We start from the raw sequence: 21,824 nt of genomic DNA, 5'->3' as shown, positions 1-21,824 counted from the left end.
GTTGTTGGACCCCCTAAAGGTAAAAGAGCCTGGAGAGACAACAGTTTAAGTTTTCAGTGTGTGCTTCATTCGCAGCCTGTTTGGAGGCCCTGGCCGGTGAATCCCTGTTTTCACAGGCATCTTTTTAACCCCTCCCAGCCTGCAGCCCACACTCCTTCAAGCTTCACTGACTCTTTTGAACAGAAGTTTTACTTGGTTCAGTGATCAGGGCTTCCATTTCAAAACAGGCTGTGGGGTTGCGTAGAAATCTGTCACCCCTTTGCTTTCTCCCGAGTGTACCTGAAGCTGAAGAATCTTAGCCTGACGGTATGCTCTCGTTAGCCACTTGGTGTGTGCCTGACTGAGGGACACAGAGCAAGGAGACATGCAGATATGTCGAACACTCAAGAAGGGATTTTAGCATGGAAGATGCTGAAATGGAATGTAAGTTAACCAAGCAAGCGTGTTGTGAGAACTTCAGATAGGAATTTAGTGCTTGCTCAGCCAGCTTGACACAATGACATTCTTACAGGTGGAAGAGAGTCACCAAGTTCTTACTAGATGTGTTTGCTAAAAGGAGAACAAACCTTTTAGTTCTGTTTTTTTAGAAGGCAGAGCAGGATTTACGTTATCTTTACTGTGCTGTATGGAAGTGTGATTGGCGTGTCCTAGAGCGTGTGGCATTGTCATCCGTGTCCACGCCACTGCTGCTTGCTTGTGACAAACACAAAGAAGACCCGAACTACTCATAGTGTCTCCTGAAGACTGCATGCCCACAGCGGGCCACACATGCAGTTAAGCTGTTGTACAAAGAAAAGTTTGCCATGTAATTTGTTGATGATTTCTTACTACTCCTAATAATTCCACCTTCATCTTGCTCAGCCTGTGGACGTGGAGATGACAGCGTTTCTATGAAAAGTAGTTTGCAGAAGGTATTTGTCTGCCTCCCCTGCACCTCTCCCTCCTTCCCTCCTTCCCTCCCTCCTTCCCTCCTTCCCTCCCTCCTTCCCTCCCTCCTTCCCTCCCTTCCCTCCCTCCTTCCTTCCCTCCCTTCCCTCCTTCCTTCCCTCCCTCCTCCTTTCCCTCCTTCCTTCCCTCCTTCCCTTCTTCCCTCCCTCCTTCCTTCCCTCCCTTCCCTCCCTCCCTCCTTCCTTCCCTCCCTTCCCTCCCTCCTTCCTTCCCTCCCTTCCCTCCCTCTCTCCTTCCTTCCCTCCCTCCTTCCCTCCCTCCCTCCTTCCTTCCCTCCTTCCCTCCCTCCCTCCTTCCTTCCCTCCCTTCCCTCCCTCCTTCCTTCCCTCCTTCCCTCCCTCCCTCCTTCCCTCCTTCCCTCCCTCCCTCCTTCCCTCCCTCCCTCCTTCCTTCCCTCCTTCCCTCCCTCCCTCCTTCCTTCCCTCCTTCCCTCCTTCCCTCCCTCCTCTCCCTCCTTCCCTCCTTCCCTCCCTCCTCTCCCTCCCTCCTTCCTTCCCTCCCTCCTTTCCTCCCTCCCTCCTTCCTTCCCTCCCTTCCCTCCCTCCTTCCTTCCCTCCCTTCCCTCCCTCTCTCCTTCCTTCCCTCCCTCCTTCCTTCCCTCCTTCCCTCCTTTCTTCCTTCCCTCCCTTCCCTCCCTCTCTCCTTCCTTCCCTCCCTCCTTCCTTCCCTCCTTCCCTCCTTCCTTCCTTCCCTCCCTTCCCTCCCTCTCTCCTTCCTTCCCTCCCTCCTTCCCTCCCTCCTTCCTTCCCTCCTTCCCTCCTTCCTTCCTTCCCTCCCTCCTTCTCTTCCTCCCTTTTTTCTTTCCATTAATTTCAGAAACACAACCTGCATTTCCCTCTCATCTTTTCCTACTGGAATGCTTTCCTTGTCTTGACCTGCAAACACTGATGTCATACAAAAATCTACATGTTTTTCTACAGAGAAAACTTCATGCATAAGCTCTTAGCTGCTACTTTTGAAGAGTTATTTCTGTCACCTTGTTTTCTTCTCTAGTAGTTTCTTTGGTAGACATTCATTGAGCGTAAGTTTTGCAGTAATAACTTGTTTTCCTTTAAATATAGTTAATGGGTATTATTTATATTTACTATAAAACACTTGCTATGGGAAAGACTTTAATTTTATATAGTTATCAATTTCTAGTAACTACTAGGACTCACAGTTTGAGTAATTGTTATTTATATTTTATGGTTTAAGAAGTACAAAATTGGGACAGCATATTTCAAGTAGCTTTTAGGTTTGTTTTTTGTTTGCCTTTTAACTCTGACTTTACTCTGGGATGAATAATTTACTAATGCAGTGAGAAAGACAGAAAAATGTGTATTCTGTCAGTGTTGTTCAATGGGATCATCTCAGATTAAAATTTCTCCTGTATGATTTGCTAACTTAACTAATTTCCAGGTTCTTTTTGCCCTGGAGCATGTTTTATGTAGGTCTCCACACACAGTGTATTTGAGGTGTGGAGGGTGGCGTTCCGGAGGAGAACACTGTCCACTGTGCTTACTGTCCTGAGTTTGACCTCAACATCCACTGACCTGTATCTTCCAAGACTTCAGAGTATGCTAGATTAACTGTAATTTAACTAGCTTCTCCTAAACAAATACCCAAATATTCAGTGGAAGTAATGACCGGGAGGGGGAAGGGTGCTGCCCCTGAATCAGTCCTCCAACTTTCCAGCCACAGATGTTGGACTTAACCAAAAACTCTGAGTGTGTTCTGCAAATGAGATCGCATAAAAGGAAAGGGACAGAGACTTAATAACACGGGTTGTCACATAAACTGAAGTTATATGATATGTTTCATTACAAGACTTAATTAACATATGTCTTCTAAGGTACAAATCATACACTCAATTAAACCCACTAAAATATTCCAGTGTCATTTTACTGAGTTGGTATTTAGTAGTTATTCTCTCAAATGAAATTGTAGCATTAAATCTCAGGCCCCAGTGCGGTAAGATCTTGACTCTGTACTGTGTCTCATATCAGAGTGTCATGAAGCACGAAGGTTTTACTGAAAGTAAACTGACAGGACTGTCAGCCCTTCAGATTTTTAACACTCATGAACAGCGAGCACGTGACAACTCAGCATGAGTGAGTTGTGCTTTTTTTAATCCAAAGACATTTTGCTCAGTGAAATCTAAAATGTTTGATCATGTATTAGAACAGTGCATGTGTATAGATTCCGTGACACAAATTAGGTTTGTTGGTTTATATCTTAATTTGAAAGATCCACAGGGATTCAAAAAAAAAAAAAATCAGGATTAATGAGAAATTGCTTTTCTTCAGTCCTATTCAGTTTTCTTTCTTTCTTTTTTTTTCCTATTCAGTTTTAAAGGGTGATTCCACAAACCATATCTGCACTGTAACCTGTTAGGTTATACAAGTATGTTTTTGATGTCTTCAAAACAGAATAAAATACATGACCAAAGAGCAAATAAATGACAAATAGCCAAGACAGTAAAAGTTAATATTTAATCTTTCTGCTTACTTGATTTGATCTAACATTAACAATGCAAAGGTTTCGTGGTTTTCTGTAACAGCCCTTAAAAGGTTAAAGATTAACATTTTTATGGAACATTTTAAGATGTCTTAAGGCTAGGGTCTAGCACATACTTTGCATGTGGGTAGCCCTGGATTTGATCCCTGGAACCAGTAAGGAAGCCTCTTATTTTGAGTCGTTTGATTTTGTAGTATTTTCCTGATAATCAAAATTCCCAACCTAAGATGGGAACAAGATGATCAGGAGGTCAGGGTCATCCTTGATGAGAGAGAATTCAATGCCAGCCTGGGTTACATGAAACCTTTGTTACCCAAACCCAAGGAAAAGTGTGATGTCAATCATAGTCAATATAAAAAGCCAAATAAATATTCCATCCAGAGATGTTAGCTACATCACAGTGAAATGACATCACTGAGAACTAGAAAGTTTTATGTGCGTTTTCTAGATGTGGGATTTCTTCCTCACCAAGTGTGGAGCTAGGAGTCTTGAGAATTCGTCACAGATTCATAAAGACATATTTAATATGTTTAAAGGTATACAATAGGTATTAATGGCTGGACAGTGGTGGCACATGCCTTTAATACCAGTACTAGGGAGGCAGAGGCAGGCAGATGTCTGAGTTCGATGCCAGCCTGGTCTACAGATACATCTACACAGAGAAACCCTGTCTCAGGGATGGAGCTGAGGGTCAAATGAGTGTTAGTGACCAGAGGGGTCTCATGTCCTTGAGTAGTTGTCACACGAACATAGTGTTTTAGACTTTTCATATATATGGACTTTGCTTTTGAGCTGATCCAAGTCCTCTAGGAGAGCCTACGTGTCACGTTCACCTTGGGTGTGAAATCAGTAATGCGTTCTCAGTGCATTGGATTGTATTCCTCATTATGTTAAGTGTGCTTCCGGCTTACAGCAGTTAATCCTTTTAAATTTAAATCCCCAAACAGATCTGGGGTGTGTCTTTATATCTACTCAGCAATTTCATAGCCAGTAGCAATAGATGATCTAAATTCTTCCGTGACTGTGGGTGAGACCAGATTCTACATCTTACTACCAAGCAGGTTGTAACCTTGCTTCTTCTATAGTGGAGGGCGGCACAAAAGATCCCTCTAACCTACAGGAGATTGGACAGTCCTTCCAAATGACAAACGGCAGAGGGGTGAGGTGACATACTGTCCCCTGCAATCCCAGTACTGGGCTGTACTGCAGCAGCAGGGAGATCATGAGTTCAAAGCCAGACTGTGCTTTTTAGCAAGATCTGTCTCAAAACAAAACTTCCCACAGCCACGAGGGTAGTTTTGCCTTTTATGGTCTGAGTGAGTTTTAGATATGAAATGAAGGAGCTAAGTTTATTAAGAGGCAAAGGTGAATTTATTTTTCCATTGTCTTTAAAGCACTACTCAGATTTATTTTAGGTTATGAAAATATACTTTAGTACTACACAAGTATTATTACTTGACAGAAACACAAAAGAAACATTGCCCACAACGCTGTCACCCCAAGGCATAGCCTTCATGTACTTACTTCAGCGTTGATGTGCACAGCTGTGACTGCCGAGCCACAGTGCTGCCTCTGTGTGCTTTAAATAATCCACGGCGGGATAGTCCCCATTGACTACATCATCTTCAGATATAAAAACATGTTCTATCTTCAGGTTAGTTTACATTAACATGTTAGAAGAGGAGTTGTAGAGTCTAATTTTGAACTTTTTAGAGTCTGGATAGATATTACTAAATTCTGTTTATTAACATACTGTAATTTTGATTATTGCTTATTTGTTGTGCTGATGATGAACCTAGTCCAAGGTAAATTTGCCACCATGGCCTTTCTCAGCCAGTGTTTTTAAACTGTGGAATGAACATTTAACATAAGATCTGCCCCTGATGCTTTGCAGTGTAATGCCGTGTTAGTGCTCTTCATGTTGAATAGCCGTGGGTCCCTGCAGATGAATAGCAGCTCTTCCTTCCCCACCTGGTCCCGGTCCCCGGAAGCAGGTGTGCTTCTGTGAGTTTGCTACACCACAAACTGCAGCTTGGCCTGTGACTCAAACATTTTTCATGGAATCTCTTCCGAGCTTACCCGAGCTGTTGCTTCCTTCTAACAGGAGTGTTATTTTAAGACTTTTGTGTGTATGCTACATACACCTTTTCTTTGTCCATTCAGCACTAACTGGATGTTTGAGGTGTACCCTTGTGTGTGTCTGTGTGTGGATATGTGCGTGTGCACGTGTGCACGTGCATGTATGTAGTGAGAATTGATCAAGAGGCGCTCTCTGAGGTCCTGATTCAACTCCTCTGAACCATAATTCTGGCCCTAGCACTTGCTTGCTTAGGTTTTGTTGTTAGTTTGGTTTGGTTTTGGTTTTGGTCTTTGTCTTTTCAATTTTTCCCAGCAGTAGTGGTAACCAAGGGTTCTAGTTTTTCTCCATCTTTATGACCATTTTTGATATTTTTATTTTAAAAACAAAGTCCTGAGTATGGGATGCTATCAAACCACGGTTTTAATACATCTCCGTGTGGCTTGGAGGAATTACTTCATAGATACTTGACCTTCCGTATTTGTGGATTCTGCGTGTGAGGATTCAACCAAATACATTTTCACTGAACATACACAAAATGTCTTTTTTTTTTTTTTTTTTTTTGTCATTAATGCTGTGTAGGGACCAGGCCTCCAACATTTGTGCCTTTGGCATATAAGTCACATCTCTCCCACAGACCAGTTATCTTTTGCATTTGTTTGTGTGTTTGATACAAGAGTTTACACTTTAGCCCAGGCTGAACTACAACTCCCAGTACCACTTCTGCCTGAGCCATCATGCCAACCTTGTGCCAAATTTCATATCTGTAATTCTTGTAAGTGGTTCTTTGAATAGTGACTAAGGAATGATCTTCCAAGTTGTGAATAGATGTGTGAATAAGGTCGAGTTTTCTGTATCAACAGTTGTTTGTGGTGGGCTTAATTGATCAAACCAAGGGTGGCTTTTGACAGGTGGAAAATGGCTAAACATTTGTAGTTGAGAATTAGAACTAGGTAGACCAGAGGACCTGTTGACAGAGCCTCTGGCAGTTTTGGAAGAGCCTCAGATCTCTGCGCGAGGTAGACAGAGAACTACCCGAAGCTGCTGCACAAATACACAGGTAAAATATTGAAAAGTAACAGTTTTGCTCATCTCCAAAGTTCTAAACAATGAACAGGACGTACATGTTTACACATTACAGATCAAAAAGAAGAGGGAGTTCTCTCCATAAAACAAAATCTCTTATCTGAGCTGAGTATGGAGACATAGCATAGACCTATAATCCTGTCACTCTAGCAGCTGAGGCAGGAGGATTGAGTTTGAAGCCAGCCTAAACTGTATACTGGGTGCAAGGAGAGAATGTCACAAGACGCTGTCTCAGGACACAAACAAACCAAAACTTAAGTTTGTTCTGTATTTGTTAGTGTAAGAACTAGTAATAAACAGAGTGAGCACTTGGAAATTATTTCTTTAATGTTAGTTGCTTTTTTTTAAGTTCATAGTATTTAACTAATTATCAAAATAATTTAAGTACCCAGTACCTCTAAGCCAGCATAAGGAAGAGCAAACTTGCTCACTAACATGCATCGGGAATGCCCAGTCATTATATGTCATTATAACGACATGTTGCTGTCCTGTCACTTGCCAAAAGCAGCCTCCTTATTCCAGCATGAATTCTAAGGGTGAGAAAAGCTGTTTACACATTATGGAAAGTACTTAGGTCTCCTAAGACCCCAGACTCTCACCAAACAGCAGCCATTGTTCTCAGAAGGTGTGCCATGACAGTGCAAACCCAGGCATCCGAAGTCTGTCAGCTTCGACTAATGACCGTAGGGTAGAATCTAAGCAAAGCATTTAAAAACGCAGAAGCAGCTTGGATTTATTATAAATTAATGACATAGGATGTTCATTAATTATTAACATTGTTGAAATATGCTAAATGTTTTACACGGGTTTGACTGCCAATAGCTGTCATCAGGATGGCTGGAAATTACACCCGAGAGAGAGAGAGAGAGAGAGAGAGAGAGAGAGAGAGAGAGAGAGAGAGAGAGAGGTTTTTACCTCCATGAATTTTGAGCTGTTTGTTACCGTGGCAATACAGGAAAAGAAATGTAGTTTGTTCTCCCTTTCTGAGTTCATTATAACAAAAGAGATTAAACAGGAAATAAGGCATTTCTAACACATACAGCTCATGTGCATGGATGATCCCTAGGTGAACTGCAAATCAAACATTATGCTCTAAGCAGTAGTTTGAGGACCTCAGCTGAGGGACAGTGGGAAGGCAGAGGCTGGACTGTCAGGAGGTGCATCTCCAGCTCAGAGAAGAGTCACCTAAGTGTGCGGCTTTCCTTCAGAGGGTAATCTCTTGTTAAAAGGAAACTCCCCTATTTCTAGAGCTTTTCTGGGTCTACTAACCAAAAGTATCAGTTCAATGTAATCATGATGCCAAAAAGGCAGACCCGGGACTGCATAATCTTACCTCTAATAACCATAATGCCAAAAAGGCAAACATGGGAATGTATATTCTTACTTCTGACAGAGTTTGGCTTGGAGTGTCCTAAATGCTGTCATCAGCCACCTTCAGAACATGGGATATTGGTTTATAGTATTAGATGTCTCCTCTTCTCAGAAAATTAAGCCACTGTTTTGAAACAGTATAGTATATATCAAAAAGTCCTTCTTACAGATGACTTAGAAGCTGGCCAAAGGGGCTGCAGTGCCAGCTACCCAGGGGAGATTCCTTGAGCCCAAGAGTTTGAGGCCAGTCTCAACAGCTTAGGAAGACCCTACTGCAGATGGTGATGAAGGTGGTGGTGGTCATGATGACTGAGATGACAATAATATTTAAAATATTCAATTTGTTCAGTATTAGTAAACGTTTAGTGTTTTGACCAGATAGGTAGAAGTTGCTTAATTGTAGAAATTACATTGTTTTCAATATATACTTATGATATCATAAAGGGAAATTTCTGCCTAGTTTAAGAACGTGAAGAGCTCCATGAAATAAATACTGGGTTGTGAGTTGTTTCTGGTTAGCATGTGTCTCTGAGAAGGGCAAAAGCCCTGGCATGGTAACAGGCTTCCAGTAGCACCGTATGCTTGGTTGTTCTGTTGGTCTTCTGTAGAGCTGTACTCATCAGCCAAGGTGGGAAGCCCCTTTGTAGGGTGGATGCTCGTGGCATCAGAGCCTGTGTCCTGTCGTCACGGCGCCCTGTGAGAACACTACTGCCTGCTTCCGCTCACCACCGTGGCCCACACCTTCCATGTGGCGTCTAAGTGCTCTTCGAGTAGATGGCTATGAGGAGGGTTCCTGTAGTCGCCCTTCAATACATGGAGCTTTCTCAAAGATTATAACTCTTTTTATTGGCCACTAATAAAAGGCTTGTTGTTTTCTTTCTTCTTTACCTTGGGTCATGTATCTGTCAAGTGTTGCTATGATACTGTGTTGTAGAGTGGGAACCCTTCATAAGATTGCCCAATCCTTAAATAATTATAGCCTCTTTAAGAAGCAGGAGTCACTGTGAAGACATTTATATAACCATGTTGTTGAAAGGATCTCACTTCAAGCTAGGTTCATGTGCTGTGCTTTTCCTGGAACCACAGAGCATTGTTACCTAATTCCCAGAACCAGTTTACTCCTTGGTAGGCTCAAATAGCCACTTGCTTCTGACTCCCAGGCTTGCTTTTCGGGGAGAGGCCAGCATTTTGCTGTCACTGTATTTTAGTATCACAAAGCTAGCTATATGTTGTTACTTAAGAAAGATCCTGGACAGCTGAGGAGATGGCTCAGTGGGCTACACAGTTGCCACCAAGCCTACTGTCTGATCCCTGGAGCCCATGTTAAGAGAGAAGCTACCCCACTGAACTGCCCTCTGACCTCCACATGTGTAGTGCAGAACGTGTACCAGCAGTCATAGATCCTGCACACATAAGCCCACACACAATACTGATACATACAGTTTTGGTTTTTGTTTGGAAGACTTTACTTTAGCTCACTGATGTATGGAGTAGCACTGTCTCACCCCAGGACTCCAGCTCCAGTAGACAGATGATGAAGGGCGTCTGCCTCCGGCCCAAGAGCAACATGGCTCCTGTGTTTGCCCAAGGTCAATGAGACTGTTGTTTAATCGGTCCCTTTCAGGTAGTGTGGCAGAAGGAAATGTGAGGAAGACTGTGAGAAAGAATCCGGATCTAACTGCTGACCCGGGATGCTTCTCAGTACAGCCAGAGAGACCAGAGCTAGACAGCATGTAGCACTCTAGGCACATCTAGGGTGTCACCCTTGATGTTGTAAATGATAGTAACTCTGTCATCAGAGCCCCTTCTCTGCAGGAAGTGAGGTCCTTCACAGCTGTGTTTCACAGATGATTAGAATGTATTCCTGTTTCCTTTAGAACTTGAAAGGGACAAAATCATAAAGCCCTTCATCAAAAATAATTTTTAAAAAATCCTTCTGGAAGTGAACAAGGGTGGCTTCTGAGGTGGTAAGAGTTTGCTGTTAGACTTAACTGCTTCTCTTCCTCTCCTTTGCCATTCTCATCCTATTGTTCAAACAAACAGAAGCAGAAGAAATGTTTCTGGACCATTCATAGGCCAGTTGGGCTCCACTGCACTTGCCTCCTTCTGTTGAGAAGGCAAGGTCATTTTCCAGCATCTGCTCAACTGGCCAGTGTCCCCCCCATGACCACACAGCTTCCTGGCTATCTCACGGAACTTCTCTTCCTGACGACTGACATCCCGATCTGATAACTGTCCACACTGGATCACGGCTTCCAGCTGTGCAGAGACTCCAAGGCATCTGTAGGCCCAGCCTACATTAGGGGTTTGGTGGCTTTTCTCGGTTGTTTGCTGCCTGCCAACAAGTTGTTTTTGTATTTTTGTTTTCCTGGGTTTTTTTGTCACTTCAGGTTTTCGTTTGCATTTCACATGCTCACAGGGTCTCTCATTACAACAGCCACCTCCAAACATCATCTTCTGAAGTAGCCAGACACCCAAGCTGAGCTTTAAAGGTAAAACACAGACATGCTCGTAAAATAAAACTAAATTGCACAAGGCATCCTTCATCTCATTCTTCTTACAAAGGCTGACAGCTAACGAATGGAAACCCTTTTCTTCTTCATGCTCCAAACTAAACATGAAACATATCTGACAGGCTGAACAGGGTCTCGTCAATAATGAATGGTAAACACATGAAGAACCCTTTATGGTCCATGAATATGTTGTCACCCAGGTACAGAGACACTTTTCCCGTTTGGTTGGTTTCCCAGTTCAGGAAGAATGAGCAGCTGAGTGGGGAACACGGAAGGTGCAAGGAAGTCTTCTTAGATAGGCCTGGAGAAGACCATGCAGGACTCTGATCTGAAGTTCAATTCAAGGCTGTGGATCTACTGCTGGATGAGAACGGAGTGTGTGTGTGTGTGTGTGTGTGTGTGTGTGTGTGTGTGTGTGTGTGTAAATGACCACAGGCTCAGGACCCCCTAAAGCAGGGTGGGTGCATGAGTTAGGAGTGGAGAGGAGTAGGCTAGATCAGCCTCCAGTGCCAAGACCTGTTGCTATAGCAACAGTGTGGGAACAAACTGAACACACCTATGCACAAGTGTCACAATTCATAAACATGCAAAATTAAACGTCCCTGCTCCTTGGTGGGGATCTGACGATACGTTTGAGCAGAAGGTCAAGCCGCTCTGGGTCCCAGTGAGGTCTGCAAGCTGGACCTGGGCATCCAAGGCCTCGGGTCCTTCTGAAGGAGGGAAACAAGAGCCATCCACTGAGTCAGGCTTCAGATTCACGGTGTCTAGAGGGAAGCAGCTGTTCTGCACAGGCCTAGGTGGCAGTTGGGGCATATACTAACAGGACTGGTGACACTCCCATTCTTGCTGGGTGGTATCAGAGGAGGGACACCTGAGCCTGCAGGGCGGCAGCTAGGTATGTGAACGTGGTAGGTGACATGGCTGGGGTCAGCTCTGGTGCAGAGAGGGTAGGGAGCCCAGGCCTCTGGGGATGCAGGAATCGGAGCAGCCCCCATCAGGTCGTAAGGGTCCCGAGTGATCAAGTGTGCTCCTAGGGCATGGTGGACACTGGTGGGATTTGCTCTTGGCCATCTTGGTGTTGGCTTTGGCAAACTTGAGCCTTGAGGTCTGTGGACTCTTCAGATCAAAGCGAATACCATACAATGCAGTTTTTTTGTTTTGTTTTTTTTTTTTTTTTTTTTTTTTTTTGGTTGCTTCTGCTCCAGCCCGGCCGTCAAAGATGACAAAACCAACAGGCTGTCTTGATCTGGGCCCTTGATAGCCTTGAAGGGCCGGGAGAGCGGGTAGAGTTCTCTAGGTTTAATATCCACAGGGAGGCCGCTGACAGTGTCCGGACCTCCCCCAGCAGGCCTCTGGGGCCTGTGCCTTCAAAATGGGTTTCTGATAAAGGAGGGAAGACTAACCAGGAGCTGGTGCCATACCCAGATGCTGTCACAGGTGGGCAGCTTTCTTTTGAGGTCCTTAAACGTCTTACCCGAAATCACTGACTGCCCATCAAGTTACCTACTTCCCCTTCCTCCCTACCCTGTGAAGCAGGTATATAACTTCTTCCTAATTGTTCTAATGAAATTAAAAACTTTTCAGATCAATGCTTGTTATTTTGAGCTTCCTTTTTTGCATGTAACAGAAAGGGTCTCTTGGGTCTCTGCCCTGACTCACCACAGTAATGCTTCATGGATCTTAACTTGAAGATTTTTTTTTTCTCATATCCTAACATTGAAAAGCAGCAAGTGTGTAATACATAAATTGTATAGCTTCCTTCTTAAAGCAAGTAAAAAAGATCAATATTTTAACAAAAGAACGGGGAAAGGCAATAACCTTTCATTTTTTTTCATTTAAAATGTTTATTTTTATTGAAGGTTTAAAAAAAATTTAACCATACAAAAGGATGTAGAATATTCTAACCTATTATATGATATTGTCTTATTCTGTGGTGATTATGTTTAGTCAGCCGTTCATAATATGCAATACTGAATTTTAATCACGTTATTTACAGAGGGGCTAAAGCACTCATCCCCAGGTAAAGGCGCTCGGGCTGAACGTGCAGGTTCCCAGCCCGATGCAAACACAGCCATTATATACACCGCAAACACCACAGGGCACACCCGTCTCAGGCACCGTTCTCACAGGAACAAGCATACTAGGGCTAGGGTAAGGTGCCTGGCTTTTCTTTTTGAGGCACAATTCTCAAAGGTTAGCTCTCCTCACTCACTCCAAATACAGAACCAGTGCTGGACAACTTCAGGTCCCTTTGGAGACTGTCGACCCCTGAATGTCCTTGATGGAGGAAAACTGCCTGAGCTCTTCACAGCTGCATAGGTTAAATGTAAGGCACCACTATAGCAAATCATGCCGCTTACTTCTTTTGCCGCTGGGAAACAGTTTGAAATGCCTGAGCAATGGCAGTCGATCTGAGCAGAGATCCAGAGGGGCCCAGCAAGGTCGCACCGCTGAAGGTTGACCAGGTGCTTCACAGTCCTGTCACCTCTCTGTGGACTTCAGTCCTCCTCTTCCGGTCACTCCCACTTGTTTCTTATGGATTGCCCAATTGAAGCTGTGGCAGGCAGGTGACCAGTGATTGTCATGAAGGAAACCCCTTCTGAGACTGGTGGCCGCACATCCAAGGCCTAGGCCCATAAGGCAATGCCTGGCAATAGGGTTTTGGGTGCAACCGGCACATGGACACATCCCCTTTCACATTCTTTCTTGCACGGCTTGCAAGGGTCTTCTCTACAGCGGGGGTCTCGGACCCACCGAGAATCTAGGGGCCTGATGCTGTAATATCCAATAATGGACCTGAAGCAGCAGCAGGTACATTTAAAAATTGCTAAGCTCGGGGTAAGGAGCAACCTAAAGACTTTCACCATGATGTGGTGAGGCAGGCATGCCATGGACTGCTGAGGTTCCAGACGTAGCTGGATTTTAAACCTGGTCTCCAGGAAGTCCTGAGATACCTGCTTCTTACAAGTGGCTGCTTCGAGCAGCTGTAAGGTGCTCCCTCCCACAGAGGCACCTTTCTCCTCACATGCACTGCTGGCCTGTGATGCCGATGGTGCTGGGTGACTCAGCTTGGGGTGCTCTTGCTGGTCCTGTCCGGGTGACGGGAAGACCAGCATCCCGGGAAGAGGCTCTTCAAGGGAGTCTAAAGCAGATGGTTGTGCTTTCTCTACTGTGCACACAGTGATGCTGATGCACAGAGGTTCTTGTCTCTGCTCAGGATTGTGTTTGTGAGAGCTTGAACCTTTCTACTTAATACAACTGACAGCTTCTGTGGGCAACTCGTCAAATTCCTCTGCCATTTCTATATCATCCCAGCTACAGCTTTCCACAGCTGTTTGCTGACCTGGCTCTAATTCTCTGCTGTCAGTGTGGAAGCTCACATCTGCTGGCAAAGAGGGACAGCCCTGAGAAGTACCATCCCAGCCTGCTCCCCTGCAGGATGATGCTCAGTTGCAGAGGGTCCTTCACCCACAGACACTGGCAGCCAGGGGTGCATCTGAGTGCCGGGTGTGTCTGCAGAGCCCTCTTCAGTTTTGTCACTGGCCTAAGAACTGTTTGTGAGCAACACCCTGCTACGTTCTGGCAGCTGTTATTCCATGACAAGCTGGCCCTGGTGCTCCAGGCACTCAGACTCCAGCCTGGCTACCCTGTCAGGGACACGGGCTGGCTGGCTCTGGGATTGGCCAGCTCGGGATTTTCTCGAGTGTCTGGAGCAGAGAGGGGCTCAGAGTAGGTGGTGTACCTCGGGGCTGGAGTGGCTCTCTGCTGGAGGAAGGCGACCATCTATATCACTGACAGAGGCCTCACAGCACAGATTCTGTCCCCACTGTCACTCGTGATGCACAGGACATGGCTCAGACTGGTAGCACTGGCTGTTGACCTCTCAGCATTTCTAGCTGTAACTTGGCTTCCTTAAGATCCCCTGATTTTTTCCTTCTTTTAGAGGCTCTCCCATCGATATCCCAGGAACTTTTTATCTTCTTAGGGCCTATCCTATCGCTACACTGGTGGGCTTCGTGTTTCCAGGCTGACAGCAGCCCAGCCCCCGGGCAGGCCTTCTTCACTCTGGCGCACCGCTGAAGGGAGGCTGAAGGAAAGACAGTTTCATGTAGTTGGCTCTGCCCCTTCCATCACTGTCGGTGTTTCCGTGGCTCATAGGCGTCCTCAGTGCATCCCTGATTGCCAGAGGGCGCTCTTTCTTCTGGAATCCCAGTGTGGTTTAAGATGCCAATTAGGGTGGAGAAACATCAAGGATCCTCAGGTTTGCGGCTTCAACAACTGCGTGAAGAATGGTTCCTCTGTTGGATGGCAATGAGATGGCGGTCAGATCATGCAGTCTTGGGTTTGATTTCCATGGATGGAATGGTGTTGAGCATGAAGGAGGGCAGCTGTGGTTGTGGGATGGGTTCAGAGGTTTGGTCCATTATTGTCATGGTAGCTTCCAGGCAGCCATGGTGCAGGAGGAGCTGAGAGTTCTGAAGGCTGCTAGTGGAAGACTGGTTTCCAGGCGGCTAGTATTAGGGTATTAAGTGACAACGCCTACTCCAACAAGGCCATAGCCCCTAATAGTGCCACTCCCTGGCCCAAGCATATACAGACTTTCACATTCCACTCCCTGGCCCCCATATGCTTGTTCAAACATAAGAGTCTATGGGGCCATACCTAAGCATAGCATAATGAAAGATACATGTAATCCAACTTCAAAAGTTCTTGTAGTCTATAGCAGTCTCAACAATGTTAAAAGTGCAAAGTTCAAAGTCTCTTCTGAGATCCATCTAATCATTTAGCTGTAATCCTCAAAGCAAGACAGGAAACCAGCTCTGGGAAAACTTCAAACTTTGCATCTCCATGTCTGATGTCAAAGCCAACTTCAGGTCTCCAACTCCTTTTTTATCTTTGTTGGCTGCAACAAACCTTTTTTCTCCTGGGCTTGTTCCACTCCCTGTTAGCAGCTTTCCTCAGCAGATGGCCCACAGCTCTGGCATCGAGAAGACCTTGGGGTATCCAAGACAACTTCAGTGTTACACTTTCTTGTTTCAATATCTGGGATCCACACATGATCATCTGGGCTCCTCCAAAGGGCTGACGTCACTTCTCCAGCTCTGCCCTCTGTAGCACTCTAAGCTCAGGTTGATCCACTCACTGCCGCTGCTGTTCTTGGTGGCCATCCCTTGGTACTGGCATCTCCAATATGCTGGCATCTTCCACTGCAACTAGACTTTACCAATAGACCCTCTCCATGGTGCCAAGTCTCAAATCCTTTACATCTGAGGTAGCACCTTCACAAATAGCCCTTCCATAACCTCTCACAGTGCCAAGCCTCAGCTGCTTATATGTACATACATGCTCACTGCACTTCTTACTGTGTACATACATGCTCACTGCACTTCTTACTGTGTACATACATGCTCACTGCACACCTTACTGTGTACATACATGCTCACTGCACACCTTGCTGTGTACATACATGCTCACTGCACTTCTTACTGTGTACATACATGCTCACTGCACTTCTTACTGTGTACATACATGCTCACTGTACTTCTTACTGTGTACATACATGTTCACTGCACACCTTGCTGTGTACATACATGCTCACTGCACTTCTTACTGTGTACATACATGCTCACTGCACTGCTCTCTCCTCCCCTCTGTCACTGTTCTCTGTATGCTTCCCAGACAGGACAGCTGGCCAGGCAGCATGGAACATGAGCTTTGGCCTTCCAGCTCCTATGCTAGCCAATTGAGCTGAGCTGCCCAGCCTGATTCACAGGCCATCCTAACAGAGTTTACTAAGTGACTGAATGCTGTTCCTTGAGCCACCAGCCTGATACCACCCTTCAGAGTGACCACTGAGCTGACCACTCCCCACAACTCTCTGTCAGCTCTGCTCCCCAAGCTTACATTGTACCAAGACTGCAGTGTTCAGGTCTGTGATATGAAGGCTGGAGAGAGCGGAAGGGTCTGCTTAAGTCTACTCAGTTATTAGCATAATAGTATCTTAAGTCCACCGCAGAAGCTGTCTTTTCTCTCCCCTCCTTCCTTCTCTCCCTCTTCTTCTCTCTCCTTCCTTCATTCCCTTGCTTCCCACCCCCAATTTGTTCTTGGTAGCAAGAGGAAACAGGGTCTCTCACACTCTAGCCCAGACTGGCTGGAACTCACTAAGTAGCCCAAGCTCTCCTGAATTCCCAGTGAAACTTCATGACAACCAAGTGAGTTTCGAGGGCAGAGGCATTGGTGTGGCTACCCAAAGAGCTGGGGGCTTCTGGTGCACTTCATGCACCGTGTATACGTTTTAGGAATTTGAGTCACTGTGACTCGTTTTGACTAAACACAGAAGTCAACAGAGTTCAAGACTGACAAGCATGTTGCCACAGGCTTGAACAGCTATGCACGTGGCCTGAATGTTGGTAGTCAAAGTGGCTTCTCGACTTGCTGGGATAATCTTTTGTTGTTCTCCCTCCATCTTGATTCTTATAATTGACAGGGGCAAAGGTGAAAGGGTAAAGAGAGAGAGCATCCATTCTTAGTGGGTTTTCATTATTTTAATGACACCCTAGCTTCTATCGCCTGACCCACAGAAATCTAGACCTCTCTGGTTCTTAGTTAAATGTGACTTTATTATGTGTTCATCAGTGAACAAGGTGAATACTATGAGTGAATGAAGCCTTTCAAATGAGGGAAGTTGTCAACAGGACAGAGCATCAAAACTCAAGTCCTGTTTCTCTTACCAGAAAAAGCAAAGCAGCAGATGTGCAACCACATAATTGTAAGCCCAGCCCTTGGGAGGCAGAGGCAGCAAGAATGCTCCAGTCTGGCTTTGCTCAGTAGTGAAGGCCTGTCTCTAAAAACCTGAAGACAAAACCCAGACAGTGTGTCTTCTCTCTGGCCTTTGAACCTGAGGCCTGTTGTCTTCTAGAAAGTCTCAAAAGTAAACATTATGGTACCCAGCACAGAAGGATATACATGCAATCCCAGAATGTGGTTTGAGGTTATCCTCAATTACATAGTGAGGTCAGCCTGGGTCTACAAGAGCCATTGTTAAAGGAAAGCACTGGCCATTCATGGCCCCACCTTTTCACGTCCCATGTAGAAGTCTGTTTCTTGTCCTGCGTGGTGTCCACAGGAGCCTGAATGAGCCTCACAGCGCATCCAGCTCGGTACCCAGGGCAGTGCTCCTGGGTGTTGACTCTGGAAGAAAGCAGAAATGCTAAGTCACAGAATGCACAGTGTAGGCCAGTGGGACGGGAAAGGAACCAGGAGGCAATTATGCATCAAAACTGAAGGTAACCGAATGTTTCTTCTGTTATTTCTGCCTTAACCAGCAGTGTAAATTCCAGTATACCCTGGGCTACATAGTAAGACTCTGTGTTAGTGGGGTTAGGCAATGAACATGAAAGTAGGTAGGTAGGAAGTTATGGATCTCAGAAAAGTTGGGAGAAGATGAACATGATTAAAAAACATTGCATGATTTATATCCTCAATGAATCAATACAAAACCACTATTATATCCTGAAAGAATCAACACAAGGCATTATGATATCCTCAAAGATTCAACACAAGGCATTATGATATCCTCAACAAATCAATACAAAACATTATCATATCCTCAAAGAATCAATACAACACATTATTTTAAAATATCAGGTGGTATTGGCAAGACAGCCGTGTTGTAAAAGTCAAAAGTGGTAGTGTTAAGAGCGTGAGCAGTTTTATGAGAGGATGGAGCTGAACTGTGGTAAACGGATGGGGTTCTGTGTGTGGCTGCAGTAGTCCATACAAATCACATTTACAAAGACTGTGAGTCTGTGCCAACAGTGAGCCACAGTGTAAAGTGTGGATGTGAGATGCTGGTGACGTCCCTGGAGGTTTGCTGAAGACTTATCACTTTAGTGTGGGAGTGCGGAACATGGGTAAGGCATGCTCTCTGCCTAGTTGAGATCCTGCCATTAAAAAAAAAAAAAAAAAATGTGGCTAATGGGGTAATGTTGAGGCTGAGGATCCCGTGAGAGCAGAAAGAGCAGGGTGGCAGGCACAGGAATGGCTGGCATATAATTTCACAGCCTAAGTTCAAAGCTTACCAACATGAATTGGGATGAAATTTGTCTTTCAGTGCATACCAGTCACTCAGGGACGTTTATGTGGAATTTGAGAATTTCTACAATATTTTACTGACTTACTGTAGAAAAGGAACAATTATTGGTGGTGAGCAACCATTCTCTCACTGATTAAACGCTTTCAGCTAGCACTCAGCATTAAAATGACATTGCTCTATTTTTTCCAACTAATGTTTTAAACCCCATCTACTATTTACTTAGGGTATTCCAGGAGTTACACACTTTTCACTTTGATTAAACTTTCACGTTTAAGTGTGGGGGCTTTTCTGTTCTGCAGTTACAGAACATGAGTCTGTAAAGCAGTAACACTATTTATGTTAATTTTCCATGAAGTAATCTGTTGTCTTGCTGGAGTGAAAACAATCTTTCCCTTTACTTTAATTAAGCAAAATCTAATGAACTTGAATTCTAATTTTTCTTTTCCAAGTTATTTAGTTTCTTCTAATTACAGACTGAGCTTAATTGATTAAATCTAATTTTATAACTGCCCAGCTGTTGACGTTTAGCTGGGTAGTAATTACAATCTCTGATTTACCATTTCTCAGGAAAACTGAAAACCATTTGCATTGATAAGACTTCCCTCCTCTCTGTGTACTCTGTACTGTGCTTAGTCAAACACACTTCCTAAGGGACAGGGATATTGTGTGTGGCCACCAACACTGTGACGGTGTATGGTACAATCGGGAGAAAATACGACATTTTCTACTTAGAGGATTGTCCTCTACTGAAGAAAAGTTTTCCTTTTGTTTGTTTTAAGATAAAAGCATTTTTGAGAGCTGGGAAAACGGCTGAGTGGTTAGTATTTGTCTCGCAGGGAATCTAGGTTCTCTCCTGACGCCTGCATCGGGTGGCTCACCGCTGCTCTAGGGAAGCCAGCACCCTGGACGGCAGGCACCTGCGTTCATGTCCATGGACACAGACACACAATTTTAAAGTAACCTTTTAAAAAACCCTCTCGACGCAGTGTGTGGTTGTGCACACCTTTAGTCCCAGCACTTTGCAGAGCTTGAGAAAGGAAGACAGAAAGATTAGAAGTTCAAGGCCATCCTTGTCTCCTGGCAAGCTCAAGGCCAGCCTGTGATACATGAGCCCTGTCTCAAGCAAACAACTCCCAAGTTTTCTTGATTAAATGTAAAGTGTACAAAGTCCTGTTGCTTCTGTGCTTGAGAGCTGTAAGATGAACAAGGGGGTGCTTTCAGTAAACCAAGCAGCTTAGCGGGTGATTTAGTGTTCTTAATATGCTGGATACACGTTTTAAGATAAGCTCCCCTTCCTGTTCAACTAAAGTGGCAATTTCTTGGGCTGTTTTAGAACAGATTATCAAAACACATTTGATAAATTTTCAGGGGAGGATGAGATTTGCAAATTCTGAGGCTGAAAGGCCTGTCTCTGTTCTTACCTGTGCTGTCAGCTGAAACTAACAGTCACGTGACTCCCCCCACACAGAACAACGGCTCTGTGATTCCTCACATACTTGCTTGGCTGTTTGGTTTTGAGTCTTGTCTGCTAAAATATTGAGCTTATAATACCACAAGTAGAAAATTCCACATCTGGCCGCAGATGACACATTTCAGTCAAAATAGGTATACATAAAAAAAAATGTTAAATTACTTTCAGGATAGATGTACGTGTATATCCTGTTGAGGTGTGCATCATAACCCCCTGGTATGTAATTGTGTATGTGCAAATGTCCTGAAATCCCCCAAAATGCCCAAATCTGAAACATTCTTGTTGCAGGATATTTAATCACACTGTGAACCCCAGCATGGTTCTTTACTGAATAAAATGTGTTTCTAGTTGTGGTGTGGTTCAGACCTTTAATCCCTGTAGTTGGAATACACACACACACCCTTAGTACACACTCTTAATCCCAAACAATGGAGGTAACATTGGTTTGTAGAAGGAAGCACCTGTACTTTGAAAGTGATGTCTGAATGGCAACGTGACATCCGAGAAAGACTGGACAGAATAGGGTGTTCCCAACTCTCATGAGAAGAGAGGGGAAAAGGAAAGCTATGTAAGAGATCAGAAAGAGAGAAAGAGAAGGTGACAGTTTTACAGAGACAGGCTAAAGAGAGAACAAGCTTGACACTGGTGAAGACAGAACGAGCCAGAGAACGAGAAGGAGCCAAAAGATATAATAGAGTCATTGCCAAAGGTTAGTTTGAGCCAAAGCAGAGCAATGCAGAGGCTGAAAGAAGCCATTTGAATTGATTTGTGTAATGAGGAATCGGAGCCAGAACAGCTGAATTGACCAGGCAGCCAGAGCTCAGGAAGAACTAGGAAGGAGTGAGTTTATTCAGCAGCAAGTCTCAGAGGCTGAAAACATTCCAGGCCTGGATTAGATTGTACAGAGGCTGAAGCCTCCAGGACTAGGCCTAGGTTAGCCAACTGAGGAGATAAGCCTCAGAGACGACAGTTACTAGAGAATGGACTGTCACAGTACAGAATAAATGTAATAATACCGTGCTATATTTACACAATATTGCATCTGTTGCTTGCTCCCTGGGAAAACTGTCACCATGTGAGCCTAGGCTGCTTTTCCCTCGAAGCTCCGAGGGCTCCTCAACCTATGGTGCTGCTTGTGACAGCCAGCCTCTGGTGTCCTGTTTTAGTGGGGCGCTGTGAACAGTTTGAAGGAGGACGAGAACTGAGGCTGGGTGGGATGAAGTGTGTAATTATCTGGTGTCCACTCCTATAACCTTTGTTGTTGCTACACAAACTCATGATGATTGTGATTCAAAAGTTAAACAAAGGAAAGGTTCTCAATAGTCAAGACAGTAGGTATTATTGCTTTATTTCTCCATGTAATGCAGGTTTCATAACTAAAATTAGGTACTTGGTGTTTATGATTAAAACATTAAATAATCATGGACGGCGAAATTGAGTGAATGGTTATGAGGAACAATTATATGTAAATGAGGCAAACAGTGTCTGGTGTGTTAATTCACTTTTTCAACAGGTGTATTGAAACTGTCAGATTAAACAAGACCTGCTAATATCCAACTATGATAAAACGTGATGTCATGTGTTCTCAGCTATACCCCAAAGCTGTATGTCTACAACACCAACCAAGTGGTGGGCAGGGATGTCTGTGCAGAAAGAGGAACTGACTCCTAAGCTTTGGCTGCCACCCAGCTCATAACCTGTATTATATTAAAACCCTAACTAAACCCATAATGCTCTACTCCTATAATCCCATGAGTAGGGAGGATA

The 21,824-nt window shown here is 44.6% G+C and overlaps 1 protein-coding gene and 2 pseudogenes across 3 annotated transcripts in view; 1 reads left to right on the top strand and 2 right to left on the bottom strand.

The window, feature by feature from the left end:
- MAP7 (microtubule associated protein 7) overlaps window positions 1–21,824 on the top strand; it is a 115,457-nt gene that overhangs the window by 47,703 nt on the left and 45,930 nt on the right. The window lies entirely within an intron of this gene.
- Window positions 11,308–12,842, bottom strand: LOC308439783 (RNA-binding protein with multiple splicing 2-like; annotated as a pseudogene). Its single transcript has 2 exons — window positions 12,700–12,842; window positions 11,308–11,856 (listed from the first exon to the last, which is right to left on the bottom strand). The product of its transcript is annotated as an RNA-binding protein with multiple splicing 2-like (transcript).
- LOC308439782 (F-box only protein 34-like) lies at window positions 12,973–14,274 on the bottom strand (annotated as a pseudogene). The gene is made up of 2 exons: window positions 14,138–14,274; window positions 12,973–13,923 (listed from the first exon to the last, which is right to left on the bottom strand). The product of its transcript is annotated as an F-box only protein 34-like (transcript).

This window comes from Micromys minutus, assembly GCF_963924665.1.
Source record: "Micromys minutus genome assembly, chromosome: 30".
NCBI classification, from domain to species: Eukaryota; Metazoa; Chordata; class Mammalia; order Rodentia; family Muridae; genus Micromys; species Micromys minutus.
This window is presented reverse-complemented; position numbering and strand designations above follow the sequence as displayed.